The sequence below is a fragment of the Eleutherodactylus coqui genome, chromosome 3, assembly GCF_035609145.1.
Source record: "Eleutherodactylus coqui strain aEleCoq1 chromosome 3, aEleCoq1.hap1, whole genome shotgun sequence".
NCBI lineage: Eukaryota > Metazoa > Chordata > Amphibia > Anura > Eleutherodactylidae > Eleutherodactylus > Eleutherodactylus coqui.
In genome coordinates, this window is record NC_089839.1 from 20,573,374 (window position 1) to 20,584,673 (window position 11,300).

The following is an 11,300-nucleotide window of genomic DNA, read 5'->3' on the forward strand; positions in this document are numbered from 1 at the left end:
TGGATGGTTGGGAGTTAGTTGCACGTGGATTGGAAGTTCTAAAGGGTGCATTTGAAGGCGACAGGGAGTGTGCATGTGAGCTAATGGTTGGGCTTGGGTGGTGTTTTGGTGTGATTGGGGAGAGGTTTTGGCCGGGAGCAGTGTGGGGTGGCCCGAGTTGGGGGTGATGTCTCCCGCCGCTAAAAGTAGAAGAATAGCAATGGTGAGCAGATGATTAGGGTATTTGTGGGGGTGGCTGTGGTGGTTCTTGGCAGTGAGAGGGGATGGAGGCATTTGAGGAAGGTGAGGAATGTGTAAGAGCTGTTCTTGTTCATGAAGAGCAGGGAGTGGCTGCTGTGGATTAGTTTGTTAGGGCTAGGCATTGGAAAAAAAATGTTAACCCCTTAGTGACCAGGCTTATTTGCTTTTTTCAATTTTTGTTTTTTCCTACTTTTAAAAAATCGTAGCTCCTTTACTTATCCATCGACGTCGCTGTATAAGGGCTTGTTTTTTGCGGGACGAGTTGTATTTTTCAATGACACTATTTATTGTACCATATAATGTACTGAAAAACTTTTTAAAAATTCTTAGCGGAGAGAAATGGGGAAAAAAACGACATTCCACCATCTTTCGATGCGTCCTGTTTCTACGGCGCACAAACTGCAACAAAAACGACCTGATATTTTTATTCTATGAGTCAGTATGATTACTACGATACCAAACTTATATAGTTTTTTTTTGCTGTAGTACTTGTATTTTTTTTTAAAGATATTTAATTTTTTTCAATTATTTGCTGTGGTCATTTTGTGCGCGCAATAACTTTTTTATTTTTCTGTCGACGTAGTTGAGCAAGGGCTCAATTTTTGCGGGATGTCCTGTAGTTTCCGATAGTATCAATTTGGAATACATACAACTTTTTGATCGCTTTTTATTGTATTTTTTCTGGAAGACAGGGTAACTAAAAAAGTGTATTTCTGGCATTCTTTATTTTTTTTTTCGGACGACGTTCACCATGCAGGAAAAATAATGCACTACTTTGATAGATCGGACTTTTACAGATGCTGCGATACTGAATACATATTTTTATTTTATGATTTAGATTTTTTAGTAATTGATATGGCAAAAGGAGGGTGATTTAAACTTTTATAACTTTTTTTTTTTTTTTACAATTTAAAAAACTTTATTGATCTTTTTTTTTAACTTTACTTTGAAGTCTCCCTGGGGGACTTTAACATGCGATGCTTTGATCGCTCCTGCAGTATGCTATAGCATTACGTCATACTGCTTTTTTACAGGCAGTCTATCAAGCCACCCTGTGTGGATGGCTTGATAGGCAGTCTGCTAAGGCAGTCCTGGGGCCATTCATTAGGCCCCCGGCTGCCATGACACCTGCACGGATCCCCTCGATCTCACCGCAGGGGGGGGCGTGCGGGACCCCCAAACAGCGTTCGGGGGATTTAAATGCCGCTGTCAGAATTGACAGCGGCATTTAAACGGTTAATAGCCCCGAACGGCCGAGCGCGGCTATTGCCCGCGGGTGTCAGCTGTAATAAACAGCTGACGCCCGCGCTGTATGGAGGGAGATAGCGGCGCTACCTTCCTCCATACACGTCCTGCAACAGCAGGACGTAAAAACACTATAGGGTGGTCACTAAGGGGTTAAGGCTAGTAGTGAGGATGGTGGTGTAGGTGAGTGTAAAGATGAGGGTGTTAATGTGCAGAGTGTGGGTGAATGTGGAGTCTACCTGTCTCCTGCCCTGTCTAACTGCATAATACACTTGATTCAGGACACACGTGTGCCAATCAGGGTAACATTCAATTTATAGATCAAGATACGAAACTGTAGCTGGAAGTGGTGTTCTGGATTATGATTTCTCCAGCAGGCTTTTGGGGTATTTTGTCGCTTCCGAATTATATCGTGTGCACACTTCGTCGACCAGAATCAGACACAAATGCTTGTCTAAAACCGGGAGAGTCTCTACATTGTGTAGAGGCTCAAGCCTTTTATTATAACACATGACAACCGCCCTTCAATGGGCGTGCAACAGATTACATCAGTAACATATAAGATTCTCATTTGTCGGATCATATAGAATCCCCCACCTCTCTGCCCACCCCCTTCCAAGTGCTGATGCAGTATGGACTTTTGTCCTAGCTGAAGTCAGCTCCGTGTAGTGATGAATCATTGTTTACCTAGCTTCAGGATGGGAGTGGAAGGGGGCCTAGGTAAACACTCAGTATTGAACACAGGATATACACATAACACTATAGCCCTTAACTCTTAGAGGTCTCTTGTGCAATCCCTATGTACTTAGCTAACATTAGATCAGACATCCATTGTCTAGCAAATAGCATGATTAGATTGTGTGTGTCCTTTAAACTCCTCAGAGCTTAGAGTCATTACAACAGCAAAATACATTTGGGTTATACAAATCGATAGACATTTTATAAATAATCATCAGGTCTATCACAATCCCCCCTTAAAATGTCTATCCTCTAATTCTCTATCTAATTTTCACAGTTTTCTGCGCATGAGCCTATAACTGGAGCGCGTTGAAGGTTCGTTTTAGAGTCTTCAAGGGGGTGTAGGACTTGTCCACTCCTTCTGGGGATGCATTCAGCAAACTCATGGTGGGGGCGGCTTTTCCAGCATCAGTTTCACAGGTCTCTCTGACACAGGGGATAACACAGCAGACTAGAACAGAAAAGGTAACCATCAGTTCACATACAACAGCGACGCCCGTCTGTGCCAGGATCCTTTACCACCCGCTCATCCATGGCGAGTACTGGTCCCAAAAGTTAGCTCTTTTTAACTGGAGCGGTCAGCTTCTTAATGGCAAGTGCGCCTTTACCCGCGGGTCACGTGTCGTCTAGGATGTAGGTACAACAAGTCTCCCCTATCATCTTACAGACACTCCCCTTTTTAGCTAAAGTCATATCTAAGGTCACTCTATTTTAAAAAAAGTCATAGTCGAGGTAGGTCCTATTGGTCGACTAGTCCCTATAAGGCGTCTCTAGTATAATTTATAAACCACTGCTAATTATAATAAACATAATTAATCCAATCAACGTTTATTTACCATAATGACCAGGAAAATGGACTCGATTCTAGTTTTAACTTGGTCTCTAATTTTTAAAACTTGTCAGGTACCCCCCTTGGCTATCCTATGATGTCAATGTACACGTGTAGATCAAAACTACCACCAGGGGTCTCTCTTCTCGCTCTAGTATAATGTTACAATACTAGTAGCGTGCACAGGTACGCACGGCGTGGGACTCCCTAATCTTTACCCACACCAATGTCCCTCCTGGAGATAGTCCTAATGGTGAACACGTCCAGGTCGCCTCACCCTTGCGTCAGGGTTTTCCCACTGCCCGTAAGTCCCTACTCCTAGGAGGGGGGGATCCCTACCTCACCTCAGAGGGAGGCCATGGATTCCCTGGGCTCATTTCCGGGCATCCATACCCTCTATCTGTACAAGTTAACACCCCACAGGGTGTGCCCTCGCCGAAACCTAAGGTCTTCTGCACTATCCCTTGGCAAATGGGAATTCCACTGACAATCCATCTTAGGAGATCGGGGCAGGCACAGTACTAGTACATTTCTCCTTTTCTTTGGTAGCGTATGTGGTTAGCATTATCGGAACTGGCTCTTCATCTTTTTTAAACAAGGGAAATATTGGTGAGTTCCCCAAAAATCTCCCTCTACCCTGCCTAATTGCCTGGCAGGTGTAGTTTCCAGGGTAATCAGTAATACTCTCTCCGGTGCAAAACACTTAAGTAGTTATAGAGTATTCCTTCTTCCATTTCTCACGGACAGTGTAATTAGCGGAAATGTTCGTGAAGAGACTAATAAACCACTCTTCAGCATCTACAGGGAGATTTAGGGGGACCATCCCCGAGTGTAGTCGGGCACTACCGCACACGCAACAGTTAGACTTGTTGCTCCTGTTAGCATTGTACCTCATCAACTCCAACCAGAGATTCTGGTCAGAGTAGCCAGTTGCCACTGTCAAGGTGTCCACAAAAGGTAGGGTCGGCTATGATCATCATGTTCGTCAAGGTCTTTATCTTACGGCGGAGGGGGTTAATTATGGGCACGGGACTAAGTGAAGGCTTCCATTCGGCTGCATCTACCATACCCCTTATTTTAAACTTCCCTAAGGGATCTGTCCTCCCGTACCGGTATGTCCCCAGACTATAAGTCTCCCCCGTCCCCCGGGCTTGGATCTCCCATGGTTAGTGTAACAACCGCATTAAAACCAAGCAGCATACTAAGTTCAGCCTTCCAATACCTGCTGTCCTTATTACTCTCAAGGAGGGTTATACGACTAATTAGGGATTTCCCGCTCCTATCTTTCTTATTTAAGGCACTTCGCGGTTTATAGGACCAGTCTGTTCCTGCGTTCCATCCCACTAATCCCCAATAACGGCAGTCTTCTCCCCAGACGTTATTAGTGGCGCAAACATATTGTATTCCCCGGGTATATAAGTCATATAACCAGCTGGACTGAGATAAATCTGGCCTGCGGTGGGATCTTGCGCCTAGACACGGGACCACAGTATAATAGTCGAAGGAATATGCGGCTACTTGAGCATTGGACGAGTTACACTAGAAGGTAACCACACCCTCATATTCTTCCGACTAAGGATTCCAGTTGCTACCCTCCTCTCTCACTAGCCCTAACCAGAGTAATGTCTTTGGCACAACTTAAGACTGGTCTCCCGGATCTGAAGCTTTCTTACAGTATGAAGCGTGGATCCATGTAAGTCTTTCGGCTAGTTTCACAGCTGTGGCAGTAGTCAGAAGCACCTGGTAGGGGCCATCAAATCGGGGCTCAGGAGGGTGCTTCCTGGGGAACTTCTTGACGCACACCCAATCCCCAGGCTGCAAGATATGTGTCCCAGTGTCTGCCTCTGAGTCTGGAAGAGAACACCTGTGAATAGGCTTTGGTTAGTTCTTTAACAACGGAAATCACATACTCAGTCAACACATCAGATTGTAATTGTAACCACTGAGGATAGTAACAACCTAGCCTTGGGGCTAGCCCAAACAATCTCGTAGGGAGATAATGTATAATCCCCCCTGGGTTCATATCTAACACTGTATAAGGCTATTGGATGACAGCCTTTCCAAAGTGGCGTCATTTTTAAGTATCTTACTTTTTAGCGTGCCACTACGTCTCTCCACCTTTCCACTACTCTAAAGATGGTAGAGTATGTAAAAGGCCTGGGATACACCCAGAGCAGACATGACATGTTACATTCACCTGCGAAGTTTATACCTCTGTCTGACTCTGAATCACTTCTGGTACCCCATATTCACAGTTTACCTCGTTCATGAGCTTCTTTGCGGTTACCTACTTGTTTGCCTTGGTAACAGAGTCGGCCTCCAACCTGCAAAGACATCAACAACAACAAGCACGTATTCATACTTCCCAACAAGTGGGAGCTGAACGTAGTCAATTTGCAATCCCTGAAATGGGTAGAGTGGTCCCGGCAAGTGTGATGTGGCAAATTTACTTCTGCCCTGACTCACCTATGGCATAGATCATGCTAAACTGGACAAATGATGCAGCAGCTACAGAGAACCCAGAAGTCGCCCAACCTCTTTCAAGCGTCGTCGTCAGTGCTGCTTTACTAGGTGGGTCTTTCCGTCCATCAGCTGGGCCATCATGGGATACAGGAACTGTGGTGGGCAAGTGCTGTTGACCGTTCACCACACGCTGTCCTGTTTCTGCTGCTCCCATATTAGTCCATTTATTCTTTTCTTCCTTGCTGGCTTGTAACTGTAAAAGTCTTTTAGCATATCAAAGTCCAAATTTTTATCAATGTCCAAAGTTTTTTACCACTGACTCATGCTGTCAGTATCTTTCTTCTTTCTTCCACGGCTTGAGGGCCGCTGCCTTTGCTATGCTGTCAGCGAGGGTGTCGTCTCTCGCCTCTCCAGTGTAGGAATCGGTGCGAACTCTCAACTTTGTCAGGTAGAAGTAGGGCCTCCATGCGACTCTGTACCGCTGCACCATTCTCAATTGGTTGTCCTGCTAAGGTAAAAACTGTCTGGCCTTCCATATTGGGCCGTAATCATGAGCTATGCCAAATGCATACCAGGAGTCAGTGTAAATGGTTGCCGTCTTACCTCTCGCCACTCTACTCGCCTCAGTGAGGGCCTTTAATTCCGCTTCTTGTACTGTGACATGCGGAGGCAGAGCTTCTGCTTCTAGGACATCTTGTTGTGTGACCACTGCATATCCGATGTGGAGTCATCAATCCTCACCCTGGTACCATCTGCAAAAAGCTCAACATATACATCATCAACAGAGGTTCTGATAACTGTTTGCATACCTGCAGTTTCTTACCGAATTAGTACTAAATAATCGTGCTGATGTTCTATTTCACATGGCTCAGAATCTTGTAGCACAAAATCTTTTTTTTTTTTTTTTTTTTTTAAGGCCCAATAGCTGATCTACAACACCTAGATCATCTATGACCCAGATCACCTATGCCTCCCCCCTTTTGAACCGGAATACTCAATGAAAAAAGAGTCATTGCGTTCAAACTAGTAAACCAAGAGGCACAAAAACAAGCACTTTGTAGGTCAAGGTGACATTGTATGCAGCGAAGTCTGAGCGAAAATCTCCTTACAAAAAAAATGTTTTTCCTTTCAGGTCGCAGTTAGCATTTTTTAACACAAGGGGGCGCAACACAAGTCAAATTTTACGTCACCCAGTGTAATAGTATTTCAGGGTATGGCCAGCGTTTAGCTTTTACTCTCCTGTCGGAATATAATTATAGCTTCAGTGTAAACTGACACTAGAATATACAAAAGACTTAAAGAAAAACTAAAGAATACGGATGAATTAACATCCTACTCTGGGCAATTCAGTCCCTCTTTCTTCACATAAAAAGTAAAATTACTTCACCAAATTGCATGAAAAAAAGTTTGCTGGGTGACTATAGGGAAATTATTTCATCTGTAGGAGCCTTCCGTAACATCATCTGTCTGAGCATCCATTGGAGAAGCGGGCAGTGGAAAACAGAGCCCCTGGGAACATGAGAGAGCGTCCCCTGTCATGTATTCCTGGTCTCTGCCCCCCATGCATCAACTCCAATCTTCCATGCACTATAAACCAGCTTAGTCATCTACTATGTCCCAAGCTGCATCTCCACAAAGGTTTGTTTCCCTGAACTTATCACACATCCAAAGTGGCCACATCTTGGAGTGTAACAAAGTCTGGTCAAACAAAACCTTACTTCAGACAATCATGAGGTTAGCACTGGATACAGTGGCATTGGGGAATATAGGCCTCCCAAATGCAGCAAAATGGCCGCCAGAGGCAGAAAGGGGCGGGGCTACAGATCTCCCAGGTGAGGCAAAATGGCTGCCGGAAGAAGGGGCGGGGCCAGGTCCTGTCCCGGATGGGGAGGGACCGGAAGTAACATCACACACCCTGAAAGTGAGCACATGGGGGGAAGTAACTTCAGGGTGGGGGCAGGCCTCACTACATTTACTGCAGAGTCACACTATGTTGGATTGTAAACATTGCAAGCACGGCCGCCATTACAGGGAGGGGCTGTAGTCAACACAAAGGCATTACATTGTTCATTAGCAATACACATACCCCACTACATGCTTTCCCCTCTTCAATCTCTTAATTACGTTATACCTCCTCCTAGCAATCTAAAAACACCTTTCTTTCTGCTAGGCTTCCTGCTCATCTTCTGAAAACTTTCTACAACCTATCTTACCTGTCCATGACCTGACATTTCTTTCTGCAACTTTTCCTGGTCCTTCTCTTTGTATAACATTTCTACATGTTCAGTAAACTCTGCTCCCTTACCTTCAGCAACCAAATCACAAGCTCTATGACCTTTGTCCTTGCTCACTTTGCTCAACTCTATTCTATTCGAAGTTTCTATTCATTCTATTCGAAGACACAGTAGTGTTTCTCTTGTAAAATCTGCTTTCTTCAAATCCTTCCCATATAACCTCTCTTTCCCACTCAGATTACAATGCACATTAATTCTACAAAACACAGGGAACGACAAAGTAAACAGAAAGGGTTAATTGGAAAAAGCTTTCAGTTCACTCTTATCAGCAGCCCTCCCCCCTGATAATAAACACTGCACATTCTTTCTATAGTACCAAACAGACGGGATTACTGGAGAATACCCACAACGGCTCAAGGTATATATCTCATCTACCTTTATATCAACCCACCGTATACTAGTAATCCCCAAGAGCACTCCTCGTACACAATCTAGACAGGACATTTAGCTATACACAGAGACTGACGATTATTTTCAATGACCAAGAGTTTCTGGAGCCAGCCGTCACACCACGGCTATATTCACCCGTAAATACCTTTTCACATATGAGAACATAACACGCTCAATCATAAAGGTAAGTATACGTATCATAAATCTTCCTAACCTCACACTAGTTTTACCTAGGAGAAAGTGTCTCTCGGCGTGCTCCCTCAGACTTAAACAGCCGAGTCCGCCCTCCCGACACATTAACCCTCACAGAATTTATCTCTTGGTCTTGCATAAACAATTTTTAACCGTCTCAGACACAACAGCATACAAAATACCCCTAGACAGGTAACATGGTGATTTTCCGAGTGGACAGAACTAGAGTTATTACCTGTCTTTCAGTGAAGGTCCAGTCTGGATCAGGAACAGGCAGAAAAGCAGTCAGAACCCAGCTCACATCGGTAGATTTACATAAAGCAATCTTACCGTGTTCTGTAGATTTTCGGGCCCCTGAGTTCTGCGTGCCATCTGCCGATCTCTGTACGTTCCAGGCTGTGACCTCACAGATCCACTCGCGCACCCAGGGACTCCACTGTTCTGGATTATGATTTCTCCAGCAGGCTTTTGGGGTATTTTGTCGCTTCCGAATTATATCGTGTGCACACTTCGTCGACCAGAATCAGACACAAATGCTTGTCTAAAACCGGGAGAGTCTCTACAATGTGTAGAGGCTCAAGCCTTTTATTATAACACATGACAACCGCCCTTCAATGGGCGTGCAACAGATTACATCAGTAACATATAAGATTCTCATTTGTCGGATCATATAGAATCTCCCACCTCTCTGCCCACCCTCTTCCAAGTGCTGATGCAGTATGGACTTTTGTCCTAGCTGAAGTCAGCTCCGTGTAGTGATGAATCATTGTTTACCTAGCTTCAGGATGGGAGTGGAAGGGGGCCTAGGTAAACACTCAGTATTGAACACAGGATATACACATAACACTATAGCCCTTAACTCTTAGAGGTCTCTTGTGCAATCCCTATGTACTTAGCTAACATTAGATCAGACATCCATTGTCTAGCAAATAGCATGATTAGATTGTGTGTGTCCTTTAAACTCCTCAGAGCTTAGAGTCATTACAACAGCAAAATACATTTGGGTTATACAAATCGATAGACATTTTATAAATAATCATCATGTCTATCACAGTGGCTCGTTAGATTACATTAGTTAACCAGCTGGACCCATCCTTGCAAGGCTAGTAATACTGGTTTAGACACAACGATTCTCGCTCAAAAATCGAGAATCATTGTGTCTAACTGCACGGACATCATGCAGTTTTGGTTAACGAGTCGCTGATCGTTGTCTTTCAGCGTGCTATTATATCAGGTGGGGGAGATCATCAATACTTATGAATTACTTTTTCACCATTCCGGACAAATTTCTTGAGGTCAAGGATATATGAGGAACAAAATGTGGTCCTTTACTGAGTACATTCATCTGATTCTGTGTTAAGATCTGGTGGGAGGCAGATGATATTCTCCTCCTCTATTTGATTCTCCTGGACGGATCTTCTTCTTCTTCTTGTGTCTACTTCGCTTGCGTCGTTTTCTGGAATAGTCGTCCTATTGGAAGCTCTAGGATCTTGTTCCTCAGAATATGAGCAGGTTGTATTTTTCCTATAAATGTCGTGTGCAAGTTGCATTTCATAGCTGTTGACAAAGGCTATTGCAGCTGAAACGCATTCAGTGTAAAACTGTGAGCTGTATGCCTTTTAATCAATAAAGAATTCATTTTTAACGATAGAAGCTCTCCTCTACATTTACTTTTTTCCTATGAAGAATACAGTGGTCCAGCTGTGTTCTGCATACCCCTCATGGAACGCACAGCTATATACCAGCTGAGCACTACATGAACAGTCGGGGTATGAAGAATACAACGGTCCAGCTGTGTTGTGCATACCCCACTCAGAGCATTCAGCTGTATGACAGCTGAGCGCTCTGAAAAGAGAACAGCTGGATGCAGAAGACAAGCGGCCCACTTGTCTTCTGCATACCCCGCTCGGAGCGCAAAGTGATCGCTCAAAACTGTCAATCAAACTGCCGTTTGAGCAATCACCTTGCCCTGTAAATGCACACAAGGATTATCGCTTAAAAAGACATCTTTTGAGCGATAATCGTTGTGTCTAAGCCAGGCAAGATGGTAGGGGTGGGAGAAAAGGGGGGGGGGATGTAGAGGTTTATTGCTCTCTTTTGATAAAACAAAATGTGACAAACTACGATGAGACAGAGGTGGGGGAAAATGCATATAGCAACAAATGGAGTCCATGCAGGAGCAATGTAGGAAAATACCATTTACAAAAAGCTATAAAATGAAATGAACATGGATCAGTGGCACAGCGGACAGCATTCCAGCAAAGTAGGGTCAAATCAGTTAATTAAAGGGGTTGCCCGCGAAAGCAAGTGGGGTTAAGCACTTCTGTATGGCCATATAAATGCACTTTGTAATATACATTGTGCATTAAATATTGGCCATACAGAAGTTATATACTTACCCCCTCCGGTGTTGGCGTCCCCGTCTCCATGGCGCCGACCGAAGCCTTCTTCTGCCTGGATTAGATGCGATTGCGCAGTCTGCTTCTTCTGTCCCGCTGAAGGGGCCGCTCCAGCGTGCTCGCGCCGCACAGGTCTTCTGCGCATGCGCAGAAGACCTCTGCGGCGCGAGCACGCCGGAGCGGGACAGAAAAGGGCAGACTGCACAAGCGCGTCTAATCCAGGCAGAAGAAGGCTTCGGTCGGTGCCATGGAGACGGGGACGCCAACACCGGAGGGGGTAAGTATATAACTTCTGTATGGCCAATATTTAATGCACGATGAATATTACAAAGTATATTTATATGGCCATACAGAAGTGCTTAACCCCACTTGCTTTCGTGGGCAACCCATTTAAGTTTGAATGGAATCAATACAGGAGCAATGTAGGACCATACTATTCACACAAAGTTATGAAATGAACAATCAATATGCAAATTGAGGGGGGCAGGGGTTGCATGGAGGCTCTAGTAC